Source organism: Chelonia mydas, chromosome 3 (genome assembly GCF_015237465.2).
Source record: "Chelonia mydas isolate rCheMyd1 chromosome 3, rCheMyd1.pri.v2, whole genome shotgun sequence".
NCBI lineage: Eukaryota > Metazoa > Chordata > Testudines > Cheloniidae > Chelonia > Chelonia mydas.
The window spans coordinates 135,071,426-135,087,767 of record NC_057851.1 but is presented as its reverse complement, the minus strand read 5'-3'; positions in this window follow the sequence as shown (position 1 = coordinate 135,087,767).

Sequence of the window (16,342 nt, the reverse complement as noted above, 5' to 3'; positions counted from 1 at the left end):
AATTTCTTTTTGGTTTCAAAGCAATAGAGTATATACTGCAGGAACCAATCCTACAGTGGCAGACAAGTGGACACTGAGAAGACTGAATAGGCTTTTCCATCTATAACTTCTATGATTCTGTGCTTCAGATATAAACATGAGTATTAAATAGCTTTGTATTACAAGAGCATTTTGTTAGGGGAAGTCTCCATACCCAGACCTGACTCCTGTGTCAGAGCAAATGGCAGTGTTGGTCATGATAGGGCTGAAGAAAATGGGACACTTTGGCTGCTCCTTTCTGTGACATCTCCCAAGTGCTCACCCAGCTTTGTCAGGACAAGGTTGGTATCTGTGTTCTGGGAACAAACTGAAAACCTTGAATGTGCTAATGAACTCTTACTCTTTTCTGTGTAATTTGACTAAAAGGGGAAGAAAGGTGCTATCACATGAGTCCTCTGTCAGAAGGGGAATCAGTAAACCCCATTGTCTATGGCTTTGATACATTGAGCCAAATTTATCCTTGATGTACCTTCACTGATGTCAAAAGGTTTACATGGGGATGATTTTGGTCCAGTAAATGCATTTTGAGCCCTTTCTTGGTAATTGGATTGTGCTCCTCTGATTAGACAGCTGGGGAGAGAATTAATTCTCCCTCTGCATATCAGAAACATAGAAAGACCATCATAATTGAATTTCCTGGATGAACAGCAGTTCCTGAGCCAGTCATGTTTCTCATTCTTTTCCTTTTATGGCCACATTCTTTTTATCTGTTCTTTCCCTAGTTCCCTAGTCTGTCTTGCCTTTTATTTTCCTGTTTCTTTCTGCTGGCCTTTAAGTCTTTGAAGATATTTTTTTAGCAGTCTTTTCTTTGAGAAAGAGAAATGTTTTGGGGGTGCTAAGCCTGAGAACTGCTCACTAGCTGCTGCTGTATCATCTCCTACAAATGCTGGCTCTGGATCAGGCAGTGCTCTGTTAACACTACCCAGACCGTGGTTCTTCACCATTACTCTCAGTGGTAATGGCAGTTTCTGGATTGTGCTCAGACCTCCATGCTCACCACAGATGTCAGAGTAATGTGTGCTGTTTCAGCAAGCTAATATGAATCCCCATTCACATCATGGCTTGTGTTATATAGAACGTCAGATTAGATGACCACAATGGTTGATTCTGGCTTTATAATCTGAATCCTTGCCACTACCCTTGGATTTGCCTCACTGGACATAAAGCAGAAAGAGCAGGTGTGTTCTGACTTAATAGTGTCCTGTGACCTAGCTTGTGTGGCAGTCTTCAAGGATAAGGGTAAAACACACTTGTTTAAGAAGGCTTACAAGTGAGCTTTGTTTTATTTTTTTTAGGTAGACGAGAGGTGTGGCAATAGCTCTAACTCATAACGCTAGAGGTGATAGGACCTTGGTATACTGGATAGCAATATTTATTTGTTCTTTTATATAATGTGTTCTCATGCTATAGTGATGAGTAGCACATTCCAAACATCTAACTAAATACAATCTATGTAACCCTTCTGCCAGTCAGAGTTGGCCACAACGAGGGCCAGGTTCAGTATCTAGGGGTTCCTTTTCAACAATACAATGCAAAACTGGCTCGAGCCCCCACCCAGTCACCTGGGACAATTACACACCACCCCCTGGGTGCCTCTAAGAGGCAATACTTCCCCTCTCACAAGCACAGAGTCTGAATGTAGCAAAAACTTTTAATAAAAGGAGGGGAGTAACTGAGCATTAATTTGGGAAAACACCACAACTAGGGTTCATAAACATAAACCCTGAGCAAAAGACTCACCCCCAAGTAATTTGGGCAGTGTCCTTTTCCCCTCAGGTTCTTAAGCCCAGCAACAAAGTCCCTTTAATGTGCCTGTCCCTTGTCTGCACCCCACTCAGTTACTGTCCTTGGTCAGTGCAGCCCCAGAGGTCAGAAGTTAATCTGAAGAGTTCACCTCCCACCCTGGGTGGAAGGGGGTGGTAAGGAGGCACCTTACATGCTCCACTGCTTGGGCACTCACTGACGACCCTGCCAGCCGATTGCCGCGCCTCTGTGTGGCTCTGCTTTGGCCCTCTCCGCTTGCTGGCTGCTTGCCGCGCTTCTCCACCAGCCACCCAACCAGCTGCTTGCCACGCCGCTCCACCAGCTGCCCTGCTGGCTGTGCCTCTCTGCCAGCCACCTTGCTGGGCGCACCGCTCACCACACCTCTCTGCCAGCTGCCCACTCACCGAGATGTCTTCAAGTGTGGGGGTGGTGTTATCCCCATTTTTCAGATAGAGAACTGTGGCACAGAGAAATTAAGTGTCCAGTAATTTTGGGTACCCAATTTCAGACACCTAGGGCCTAATTTTTCAAAGTACTTAACTTTATATAGCACTGTATATGTTCAGAGCATGGTTCCCTTTGTTTCAGTTAGAGTTGCAAGTGCTGAGCACTTCTTTGCATCAGAGCAACGGTCTCAAGTCAGGTACCCACAACTTGAGGAACGCACAATTAGTAACCACCTATAAAAATGTTGGTTGAAATGACTTGCCAGCATCCCATAGGAACTTGATGGCAGAGTCACGAATAGAATCCAGTTGACCAAGGCAGCATTCAACTGCCTTCACTATGAGACTGTCCTTTCTCTTCCTGCAGACCCCTAACTCATTCACTACACGCCTGCTCACTTCTGCAAAAAGTGAAGCAGAGGTACCAGTTTCCATCACTGCACAACCCCTGTTCATTCCTAGAGCACAGTCCATCCTGTGCACTGAATGAAGAAAGGGTCCTGCGGGGGAAAAATAGCATATGATCATGTGAACAAAGACTGTATCATAATACATATGTACAATAGTGGGGTGGCGGGGAAGGGGTGGGAGTGGGAATGAAGATTGCACAGGCAACCTTAATTCTGGCTTTGCAATGTTTTTTTTTTAGCTGTGTGTGTGTGTGTGTGTGTGTGTGTGTGATTTTCTAGGTTTTTAAAAAAGCAAACTGAAGAAACAAATTCCATTAAGTAGCTTCATATTGAAACCTGCACTGGTCATTAGCAGAGTTGGATGCGTTAAACCTCGAGCTAATGGAGTAACTGATCACAGTAGTAGTAATGTCATCCTCTATCTAGACCAGCACTACAAGGGGTATGGGACACTTTCCCAGTGGGTTTAACAGATATTTGCTGATAGCAGAGGAATAATGAGACTCAGAAATCCTAGGTTTCATTTCAGGCTCTGGAATTGAACATACACACAGGGCACCATCCAAATGTCAAGTCCTGCTGTAAAGCATGGTGGTGCTAGAGCGTCTCAAAGAAATAGTCATACGAATTTTTTAACATGGGCACAACATATTTTCCCCTAGCCTTGTTCTCAACTGCTGTGGCTGAAAGTTTCCAAAAATACTCAGCCAGAGGCGGACACTCCTTATGGAAAATTTCTGCTTTGGCAGAAATGCTTACAGTTTGGCAAAATTTTAAGCAACTGGAAACAGGGTCTTATCATGGGAAGCATCAGTAAACCTTAATAATAGTCCGTGCTACCAACACCTTGACTGAGTGGTAGAGAGGGCCTGTTGGAATGCTCATGCTCAGTGGTGGAACAAGTAAGGAGCAATGTATTGAGGAAACCTCTGAAAGATGTGACCAGAAATATGTATTTGAGACTTTGAAGGTCCTAACTGGATGTCCATTCTACCAGTTAAGGACAAAAGTGGAAAATACTGCCAGGATACTGATGCACAACTCAATTATTTTTGTGAATTAATGAATAGATCCCCTTCAAGCTGTAAAGTACAACTTAATCCAAAAATGAACCTAGCAGAAAACAGGGCGGTGACATTAGAGGAAGTGATGTTTGCAGTCAAAAAGTTATGAAATGATAAAACACCTGGTCTTGACAATATTTCATCAGAATAAGGTGTTGGAGGCACAGATTTGGTTCACTGGCTTCATAGAGTTGTCTTAAGTTTGGGAAAACAATCACATTCCAAAAGATTGGCTGTATCACCCCTTTTTCAAAAAAGGAATGAGAGGCTTGCTCAAATTATAGGGGAATAACACTGCTGTCAGTCCCAGGGAAGATGTTTACAATCATTCTAATGAACCAACCAAAACAGTGTCTCAACCCAGAAATGAGAAACACCCCATGTTGTTTCTGTACAGGTTGATCTACAATCCATGCTATATCTGCACAGCAGAATGTTATTGGAAAAACAATTAGTGTGATAAAAAGAAGTTAAGCGTCTTTATAGACTTTGAGATGTTTGACTCAGTGCATCAATCAGCAGTGTGGATATTGCTATGTCAGTATGGCGTGCCTGAGGATTTAGTATGCCTAGTGGAGGAACTGTACTGTGGTATTTTTAGCTGTGTGAGGATCCATGATTGTATTACAGACTAGTTTTCAGTAGAATCAGGAGTACATCAGGGATGCATTCTCTTCCCTACATCATTTAATGTTCTTATAGACTCTCTGATGACAAAGCTGATTGAGGTGAAAGTAGGAGTTGTGAAATGTAAAGATTCATCTTTAGGGAATCTTGAATACGTGGATCATATTGTCTTATTTGGAGACAACTGACCAACTACAGCTAATGCTGGAAGATGTGTGGAAAAATTGTAAAATCTATGGGCCTGAATATCAGTGATGCTAAAACCAGAGCTATGCATGCCTCTTTTAAAAAATGGAAATGAATGGCCTGACAACACTCCATGTAGATGGAAAGACATCGAATGGGCGAATAGTTTTATCAATCTGGGCAGTCTGTTGACTTCCCTGACAGCAGGAGGTTCTGTAACTGAAAAAGTCAAACCTTGGATCTGTCTTGTGGCAATGGCATGTCAGCATCTTCAGAGGCCTCGGTTTTTGGTGGTGGGATGTCTCTCTGACAGCTATGATACGACTCTTCAAAAAAGTAATGATGACAACCATGTTACATGGAGCAGAAATATGGCTGTTAAAAACAGCAGAGGAGAGGAAACTAAAGAGTTTTCATTGTCCAAAAGTTAGTGTATTTTTAACATCCATTTGTTTGATGTTTTTCCCCTCACAAATGAGATGATCCCAGCAAAAGTTGCAGTCTTGTACGAGTTGAGAACAAGACAACTGCAATGGTGGGGTCACATCCAACGTGAAGAAGGTGATCTGCTTTTACAGAAGGTTTATAGAGCTGAGGTTGAAGGACATAGAGCACAAGGCTGACCATGAATGAGGTTGGAAGATGCAGTTGAGGTAAAAAGCCTAAATCCTCCCATACTGACTCTTGCTAAAGTTAGAAGACTTGCAAGGGACCATTGAAGATGGAAGTCCATTCAACTCAGCACCACAGCCACATCATAGTCATGTGAATTTGATGCTGCTTTTGTAACCAAACCCACCTGTAATAATTGTACCAAAGCCGCCAGTAGCTTGTCCATTTGCTGTGGGCTCCAATATTGTTTCAGTGCTATTTCCAACATGCTTTTATGTATTACATTTTAAAGAAAATGATGTTTTATGGGACAAATTTTCTGCTGGAGTAATTCGATTGTCATTCGGTGGAGTTATCCCAGTAGAGAATTTGGCCTTGTGTTTTTAACATTACAAAATTTTGCACCTGGATTTGTAATAACTTTCACACACAATTCCTGCTGAAGCCAGATAAGGGGTTTTGAGTGTGGGTGAACTGCAGAAAGAGCATGATTGTTTTAGGTTTACTGACTCCTATTGTTAATTTCACTTGTTTTGTATGAGCATATCAATAGCAACATATTTTCATAATAAAAAGGAATTAAACATTTTATAGAAAAGAAACAGGATCCAATACAGTCATGGGGGTGGGATGGAGATGGGAAATGTAGGCAACGTAACTTATATGATACCTTTTCACTGCATCAGCTACATCCACCTTTTCCCAAGGACCAACATAACTGCAAATATTTTCTGAATGAAAAGGTCTGGCTGCCAGGATAAAGTGGTACAGGTAGATTAGATGTCTGTCTCATAAATGCTGATCTTTAAATCAAGTTTATGCATCAGTGAACTACTCAATGCACACCTCCAGGTTTCATCTGATTTCACCTCCTCATTATAAAAAGAAACCATCTGTACCACAGTGTTTTTCAGAAGAGAATATTATAGTTTATCATGAACATCCACAAGCACTTCTAGGCATGCCTGATGAACAATAACCTGCTCTGGCAGAAGTTTATTAACTAGGATTTCATTATATAGATATTTATTCTGCTCTGCCTCCAAAGCAGGTAACACAGTTAATCGCTTGTCCTGATATAGTAAACCTAATTTAAAAAATAAAAATGAAAGTTTTCCAGTTTCCTAGGAGTTTTAATTCATACTTTTTCAGACACTCAAATTAAACCAGGAAGAGGCCTCTTCATGAAAATTAGGAGTTCCCTTGTGGTAAATTTAAGGAGGATTTTACTAAAGTGAAATGTGCTTTGCCCTTTGAAATTTACTCAATTACTTAGCCGAGCAGAAACAAAACTGATGGTGGATTTTTCCTGTACTACATGCTGGATAATAACATCAGAGGACTCCATTCTTATTAAATAAAATTAGCTTTTTAATAAAGCAACTATTTACAGAGTAGCTTCAACTGCAGCTTAACATTCCTAGCTATTTGCACAGAGACTGATTTCCTGGTGTCTTCTGCAAACACTTTCCCTTTGCAATCCATGTTCTTGTCTCCAGACTCATTCCATGCTGGTAGCTCCAGGAGAAAGTTGTTGGTGGGCCTCCCCTTTTCCCTTCCCCTTCCCCTATGCTTCTGCTGCCTCTAAGCGGATGGGTGTCTGTATGTAGGCAAAATTCTGGCAGGGCTTTGTGCTTAGATGCCTTCTAGAAAACCCAAGCACAGCAGAAGGAGTGTAAGGAAGAAGTTTTCTTCCCAACCGAAGGTGCACCAAAATTCAGAGCTAAGCCACTGCTCTCTCTCCATGACAGGAATCGAAGACTGGTGCAAGACTCATATTTTCCTCATGCTAATTTGAATATCCCACATGTCCAAGCCGTAGCCACTATGTGTGCACACAACTCCAAGAGGAATAATCTGGGGATAATGCTGTTTATAAAGAAGATTTGAGCCAGCAGCATACTGCCTTACTTTTGTAGCATATGTGCACTTATTTGGGAGCCATTATAGTTGGCAGGCACTCCCTTACTATGGCATATGGGGCTAGCTGTACATCCAAATAAAACATGGCCTACACTTTGTGAAGTGTTGTGGGATGGATGGCACTATATAAACTGAAACTAACTTTCTTTTTTAAAAAGAATTCTAAATATTTGCAGTATGCAATTTGGTTGGGCAGTAGTTTTATTACCAAAAGCTATGGAGTTTTTTCAACCAGAGTCATAATAATACGATTAAGCAAAGTCCAGACTGAAAGGAAAAACCCAGTACTGAAGTTCAACTTGGCTAATTCAGCTGCGATTGATTTTGACTATGTAATCTTCTGGGGTCCCTTGGTGGCAGAAGAGAATAATGTACTTCTTGCTTGATGAAAAGGAGAAAGCTCTAACTATTCAAAATAGCATCTCCTATAGGCTATATGTTGCGCTCTGGGTATGTCTACATTGCAGTTGTGGGGTATGAGTGCAGCTTGTGTAGACAGACGTACCTAAATTAGCTTTAATCTACCAAGTTCATCTACCAGAGCAGTGAAGCCATGAAACATGCACTGTAGCATGTGCTAGCTCCACAAGTAATTACCCAGGTTTCTGGGTGGGCTTGTACAGCCTGCAATGAACTGTGTACTGCTGTGGCTTCCCTCCTATGGTGCCAGACCAAGCTAGATTAAAGATAGCTCAGGTATGTCCACTTGAGCTGCATCACGCCCTGTGATTGCAGTATAGTCATACTCTGTGTGAACCACACTTTGGTGGTGCAGCTGCTGGCCCATCTCCCCAGCCCAGGGAGAATTAACACCACACCCAGAATCTTTTGAAGATCCTTCCTTCAGGGCACAGTTTTATTCTTTAAACATAAAATTTAGGCAAAACATAAACAGTTCTGTCCACCATGGGCTATGGCTCCCAAAGGCTCTTCCCCTTGTTTGTTTCTCTTGGTGCTGGAAAGAGGACAAACTCTCCCCTTTGATTACTAAGTGTCAGAGCCTACTGCAGAAGCCCATCTCCCTCCTGCACTCACTCCCTCAATGTAGCCACCTGCTGGTTTTTATAGTTACTTGACCCCTTCACAGCTGGGTCTGGTAATAGAACAGGGCTGTCTGGCCACAGGCCCTTAAAGAGGCAGACCTCCCAGTTATGGAAGTTCTGCCACTGACTGGGAGCACACATAACACATGGCAATATGACACACAGATTATTGCTGACCCAGTTGGGAATGGAAGGATTTCCCCCTCCATGTTAAAAGATGTTGCAGCCCGCACCTGTGCTGCATCAGAGACTCGATGGGGCACAATACCCCCCCAAGCTATCCCTGGGACAGGGCTGCTTCCCTCCATCCCAGCATAGGGCTGTGCCATTAAAAGCATACATTAGGCATTAAATATTTAATTACATCACAGATGTTCATGGCTGTTTACAGGCACTTAAAAGACTATCTGCCCTAAGAAACTCACATGAGGCTTAATCCTACGAAGGGCTGTGTACTCTGGCCCTGATCCAGCAAAGCACATAAGAATATGCTTAACAATTTCACTTACTAAACACATAATTCTGCAAACATCAACACTGATATGGATTATAATCTAATGTTAAAAGTGTGGGGGGAGGGAGCGGCGTGGGAGAAGGATGGAGACTTTTATATCTGTGCTGTGAAATAACTCCTTCTATTTCTAAGGCTGTGGTGACTCCTGCACCCAGACAGATGGGTGGAAAATGGGTTGGCAGGGGCAGGGTATGTTTGGAGTCTTAATTCTGCTCCCTTAATACAGCAGCCAGCATAGGTGAGCCAATGGGAGTAACTGAGCGAGGTAAAGCGCTTGAGCAACTTATTTCTTCGGTATTGCCAATGTGTGTGATCTTTATCATGCCTTGTGTGATATTGAGGGTTTCTTTTAAAGCCCAAGCTCTTCGATTACTATGTGAGAGTCTCAACTTTCATTTAAAGACAAAGTAAGTTTCCAGTGCTCATCATGGCATAGAAAAGCTTGAGAACCTCACTTAGGTACACGCCAAAAGCTCAGAAACCAAAAGACAAGTAAAAGAAACCCAAAGTGTATTTTTAAAAAACTAACACAGAAAAACCTCATAATTTTTAAACCAGTCTCATGATTTTTTGAGGCATTACTCATGATTATTGAACACCTGGGTTTGGCAATGCTGCTTTCCCCGTGGATCAAGTGGGAGCCAGTGCCTGAACTGTGACTCAGAACAATTCAATCCCTGCTTCTGGGGCAGTGCAGTTACATGCTATGCCTTATTCAGGGTAGTTTACTTTTGCTAGAGAACCCTTACAATCTGGTCCTTTAATTTTAAATTATTTGTGGAAGGAACATGTTTCCAGATTGTTGATGAAGAAGATCTCATGGTCAAAACAGGAGTAGTTTTTTTTAAATTTGATTTGCACTCCTGTAGCTCACAAACTGGATCAAAGCACCTCCCTAATATTCCATTTTGAAAACACTGGCATTGTTTTTGCTTTATATTCCCCCACCCCTTTTGTTTACTAATACCACTTGGCGTGTTTTTGAATGTTGTTTTCCTTTTCCCTGGCATAGTACTCCTTGTTTCTAGTCCTTTATTATCTCCATTACATTACACTGGTTTTGGATTTCTATGTAGAAAAGCTGAAAAATGTCAAGATTTCAGGGAAGGGGATCTTGTAATGTTAAGTAAACGCATGAAGAAGTCTGCAAGAAAACAACTGTCAAAATCATGTAATGAAAGTCTGTCTGTCTGTCTGTCTCTCTCAAAATGTTTGGGGGAGATATCCATCTATCAGCTGGACTGTGGTGTTGCCATACTACCAATCACCACAGTATCTAAGCACTAATAGAAGAAATTTCTGTTCTGTTTCTGGTGAACAAAAGAGGAAAGACAGTCTTGTGGGTAAATACTGGACTAAGATTTAGGAGATTGGATTTGAGCCTCTGGGCCTGCCATAGGCTATTTTGTGACCTTGGACAATTCCTGTAATCTCTCTGTACCTCAATTCCCCATCCATAAAATGGAGATGATAATGCTCTGGTTCTTCCTCCCTTTATCTGTCTTGTTTATTTAGAGTGTAAACTCTCCAGGATAGGGATTATCTCTTGGATACAGCATCTAACACAGTGCATCCTGACCTCAGTTGTATCCTAATGCAAATAAATAATAATGCCTCTTTGGAATACTTATATTGTACTCATGCTACATCTCTCACTATTCTCTGGTGTGTGCTACCATCTAAGGCAATGTCTACGTTATGGGGTCTACAGCAGCATAACTATGGTGCTGCAGCTGTGCTTCAGTGGCACCATAGTGTGTATACTTCCTACACTGATGAAGGATTTTTCTCTCAATGTAGTTAATCCACATCCTTAATGGAAGATAGAAATTGATGGAAGATATTTTCCGTCAACCTAGACATTTCTACACTGGGGTTAGGCTGACCTAACTATGGCACTCGGGGGAAAATTTTTCACAGCCCTGAGCATCATAGTGAGGGCTATCTAATTTTAAGAGTAAGAGTCTAATCTGCTACATAATTAAGCATGTGTTTACGGCCATATAAGTTAGTTAGGCTACTCTCTCATCAGTAGTCTGTTACTTGTTTTCTTAAGTGTTTTCTGGATCAAGGCCTAAGAGAGTAAAGGTGATAATGAAGTTAAAGCAGTTAAACTAAATCTCATTTCATCTTCCTTTAGATACTGTCATACCAATAAACTTCTTTATTTGGGTAGTTCTCACTCACATTAGTAATCTGACACCTATTGTAAAGCATGAAGCATCTCTATTGGTGGACAAAACTGATACAGTTTGTGATGGAAATTGTAGTTTGCTTACTTTTTCTGCATGGAAATATTCTAGTAAACAAACAGTGTCATTTTTGCCAGCACTTCTTTGGAAGCTGGTGGCTTGACTTGTACAAATATTTAGGTGCAAAGTATTTGAAGTCATCTTGATATATAGCACATTGCACAAATCAAGATGAATGATTTGTCCTTATAAGTTTCAGAGTAACGGCCATGTTAGTCTGTATTCGCAAAAAGAAAAGGAGTACTTATGGCACCTTAGAGACTAACCAATTTATTTGAGCATAAACTTCCGATGAAGTGAGCTGTAGCTCACAAAAGCTTATGCTCAAATAAATTGGTTAGTCTCTAAGGTGCCACAAGTACTCCTTTTATTTTTGTTCTTATAAGCTTTATTTTAATTAGAAAACAGTTTGTGTTAAAGTGCCAGATACTCTAACTTCTAAAAGCATGACTAAGCCTACAGATAAGTGTTGTGAGTTGGTAGTTCTGAAGCAACTTCTGAAGGTCAGTTTGGGATATTGTGTGTGTTTTTCAATGTATTCTACACTATAATAATAACCTATAAAATTAGGTAGGCTCTGCTGCTGGAGAGTTTGGTGGTGCATGTGTTTCTGGACCAAATTCTCTTACAGATATTTCAAAATATGTACTTTTTACATTACAGAAGTAAGAACTTGTTTAGAAAAACCTACTTGGTGAGCAAACTCTTTCAAAACCTTTTTGGTCAAATATTTTTAATTTTGCTAAAATAAGTTACAGCACAATAATAATAATGACCAATTTATAATAGAGAGAGAGAGAATGTTGGTTATTTAAAAAAAAGAAAAAATTGCTCTTTAAGCTGCTGTTTGCTCTTTGAAATACGCGTTAGCCCATCTCAGTGCACCAAAGCACAATGAGAGTCTTGCTTCGCCTGGCTTTTTAGAATGAGAACCCTAAAACAAATTGTTTCCTATTTGACCCTACCAGCTACAAATAATGATTCCTGAACCTTTTTTATTTTTCTTGGATTGGTTACAAGTTTTTATTTATCTCCTTTGTTTACTGAACATCACCCATTCAAGGCCGTTTGTTTTTTGTCTCTCTCCTCCCTTTTTACACTTCACATCAGATGACAGTAGGGCACAGGTCCTGTATTATGGGTCATAATTTATACATGTATTTAAAATCTCTCTCTATCCCTGAAATTCCCCACTGCACTGACATAGCTCCCTCTTGCCCTCCCTGGTTTCAGCTCCAGTAAAGATACTTCATTGAAAAAAGTCTTGTCTCTTACAGTGTTTTTTTCTTTCACTCCTCTGAAACAATTTTAGCTGCTCCCTTCAGAGCAGGAGCATACCAGGGTGCTCAGATTTTGTCAGCAGTCTGTCTATTACACTGAGCTGAACCAATTGGATAAACTCAGCATAAAGAAGCAAGGCTGAGATAGACAGCCCTAACTGCTGATTAGAAAAGTGAGCCAGTGCTGTTCATGTAAGCCTAAAGAGTTTGAATGTTTCTGAGAGGCAGCTTGCTGCAGATTCATTTAAAAAAATATAGGCCAGATTTTGCCCACAGTTACACCCTTGCTACACAATTATCATTTCATTGGCCCATTGGGGGTATAGAGATATAATGCAGGACAGAATTTGACCACAATAGTCTTTGCTCCTAATGAATGTTATTTGAAGATGGAAGATGGAAATTAATAAAGTCCAGATTTGAAACTGTACTTGGGCATATTGTGTGGGGAGGGAGGGAGAAATTAAAGATGATTTTGAGGAGAGAGCAAGATATGCCATTTTTTCTGCTCAGGCTTCTGAGACCTGGTCCAGGCCCTGGCAAAGGTTAGTGTATCTCACTCTGCTCTAACATATGCTCAGTTTCTCAGAGATCCAAAAGGCTGCCACAGCATCTTAGAATAGTTAGAGTGCAGATTTAAGCCAGGTACTCTCCCATGCCAGTAGCTGGAAAGGTGGGGGTTGTAGCATGAAAGGCCAAAATCTTGACTGATAGCTCTAGAGTCATCTGAACTCTTCATCATAATGGCAGGGTAATATCTGAGTTCAGATTATGAGATTCATTAGATTAATTTTTACTCTTTTTAAAAAAAATCTGTCTACGACTCTATGCTCATTTTGCAACACCTAAAGATTCTAAATTATGTAAAAAATGCTAAATTATTTATATCCAAATGGCAGACAGTGCAAGTACCCCAGCTGAGTTCTGACATCTCCTGCCTTACAGTGAAGATAGTTTGTTTTCTGAAATGTGTGAAGCTGCTGCCTCTGTTTCCTGATTAGCTTGTCTAATTTGTTGGTACTGATATTCTGTCTGATGGGCAATTCTTGCATAATGCTAGTTATGCTACATATTGGCCCTGGACCTGAACCACATAGAATATATCTGCAACCTTCTATGTGTCACTCCAGCTTTTCCCTTAGACTTCATAGATTCATAGATACTAAGGTCAGAAGGGACCATTATGATGATCCAGTCCGACCTCCTGCACAACACAGGCCACAGAATCTCACCCACCCACTCCTGCGAAAAACCTCTCACCTATGTCTGAGCTATTGAAGTCCTCAAATTGTGGTTTAAAAACTTCAAGGAGCAGAGAATCCTCCAGCAAGTGACCCGTGCCCCATGCTACAGAGGAAGGCGAAAAACCTCCAGGGCCTCTTCTAATCTGCCCTGGAGGAAAATTCCTTCCCGACCCCAAATATGGCGATCAGCTAAACCCTGAGCATATGGGTAAGATTCACCAGCCAGATACCCGGGCAAGATTCACTAGCCAGATACCCAGGTAAGAATTTTCTGTAGTAACTCAGATCTCACCCTATCTAACATCCCATCTTAGGCCATTGGGCCTATTTACCATGAATATTTGAAGATCAATTAATTACCAAAATCATGTTATCCCATCATACCATCTCCTCCATAACGTTATCAAGTTTAATCTTAAAGCCGGATAGGTCTTTTGCCCCCACTGCTTCCCTTGGAAGGCTATTCCAAAAGTTCACTCCTCTGATGGTTAGAAACCTTCGTCTAATTTCAAGTCTAAACTTCCCAATGACCAGTTTATATCCATTTGTTCTTGTGTCCACATTGGTACTGAGCTTAAATAATGCCTCTCCCTCTCCAGTATTTATCTCTCTGATATATTTATAAAGAGCAATCATATCTCCCCTCAACCTTCTTTTAGTTAGGCTAAACAAGCCAAGCTCTTTGAGTCTACTTCCTTCCACTTTCTTCCCCAAGTTGTATTACAGTTCTAATACAACACATAGCAACTTCCATTCAGGTGGAAGAACTGGTTCTTTTGGTCCCCATTCTGTATGGCATGCCCAAGTGCTGCTGATGGGAGGAAGGGACAGTGGGCTGGGTGAAATATATAGCACATCTAAAAGTGCATGGAAAAGGGGCTAATTTACTGCCTCTTTCCCTTGTATGCTACCAGAGTTAGGGGTTGCATGGATTCATGGTGCAGGGAAAAGGAGAGTTTTGTTGGATACATTGTAATCACAAAAGATATCTCAGTATGTCCGGGTCATGGGATGAGCCAGTCATTAGGAGAAAATTGTAGGCAAGTGCATGTGACAGTCAACTAAATTATTCTATGAGGTGTGGCATGAATTCAGTGTTCATGACATTCGTACAATGCTTGTAATGTCAGTCATTTTTGCTGTAGCAGTCAGATGGACACAGATGCAAGGGGTCTTGGCAGGAGCAGGTGTATGGGTAATTTTGAAAATTGTTTGAAAAGGAGAGGCAGCAGTTTAATTTGGCTCATACAGTGAACTGGAAATAGTGACCTACTGCAGAACTGATTGATTTAGTAGGAATTTGTCTCAGTTCTAAATTAGGCTGTGTTAGATGGTGGTCGTGGTTTGGACAAGGTAGTTTTCTGCATACAGGAGACTGGGAGTAAAATGAAGTGGAGGGCCTGTGTCATATCTTAGCAGGTCCCTTCAGGTTGGACTGGTGGTGCTTTGATGGCCTTGTCTTAATAGGAAAAAAGGTGTGTTCTTAGCTTGAGTTAGCTAACGAGGTAAAAGACTAGTGAAGACAGGCAGCTTGTAGTTTTCACACAAATTAGCTGGCTGAGTAAAAGGACTAGACACTCCCACTGAAAGCCTGTCCTACATTGGATTAGGAAGCAGTAACACTTTGTAAGGCCGGCATCTATGAAATGATAAAACTTCTATTAATGTGTGTGAGACATAGGAGCTATGTGCCACCCTGCAGAAGTGCTAAAAGCAGCACAGACACCTAAATTACAAATGCAGCTAAAGGCTTACTGCTATTAACACCCCCCCCACCCCTTTCAGATATTAAAAATCAGGAAGGGCTGATATTAACATCAAATGAGGGGAAGACACAGAAGCTGAGGTGGGGGGTATCTGGAGGACAGGGGTGTGAAAGTTGGAGCAGGGGAGAATGGAGTAGAAGACATAGCCAGGGGAGGTGAGACTGTCAGGCAGGGAGGAAAGCAGGAACAGACAGATCCTGTAGAATGGGGTCCCAAAGTGGCTGCCAACAATCCAATTTTCAGCAGCTGTTTGAACTGGCTGGAGGAAGGAACTGTAGCTGGCTGGTGAGAGGAGGCTATTGATGGGAGAGGGAAGGAAGGAAAGGCAAACCACTGTACAGAAGTTGGCTCTATAAAGAGAGAGGTCTGAGTGATGTATTCCATTGAAGTACAGTAGCAAGCTGTTCCTGGCATGCCACTAAAGGGTTTAAAAAGTAACTATGTTGTATGACCCCCATCAAATCATAGAATCATAGAATATCAGGGTTGGAAGGGACCTCAGGAGGTCATCTAGTCCAACCCCCTGCTCAAAGCAGGACCAATCCCCAATCAAATCATCCCAGCCAAGGCTTTGTCAAGCCTGACCTTAAAAACTTCCAAGGAAGGAGATTCTACGAGCTCCCTAGGTAACGCATTCCAGTGTTTCACCACCCTCCTAGTGAAAAAGTTTTTCCTAATATCCAACCTAAATCTCCCCCACTGCAACTTGAGACCATTACTCCTTGTCCTGTCCTCTTCTACCACTGAGAATAGTCTAGAACCATCCTCTCTGGAACCACCTCTCAGGTAGTTGAAAGCAGCTATCAAATCCCCCCTCATTCTTCTCTTCCGCAGACTAAACAATCCCAGTTCCCTCAGCCTCTCCTCATAAGTCATGTGTTCCAGACCCCTAATCATTTTTGTTGCCCTTCGCTGGACTCTCTCCAATTTATCCACATCCTTCTTGTAGTGTGGGGCCCAAAACTGGACACAGTACTCCAGATGAGGCCTCACCAATGTCGAATAGAGGGGAACGATCACGTCCCTCGATCTGCTGGCTATGCCCCTACTTATACATCCCAAAATGCCATTGGCCTTCTTGGCAACAAGGGCACACTGCTGACTCATATCCAGCTTCTCATCCACTGTCACCCCTAGGTCCTTTTCCGCAGAACTGCTGCCTAGCCATTCGG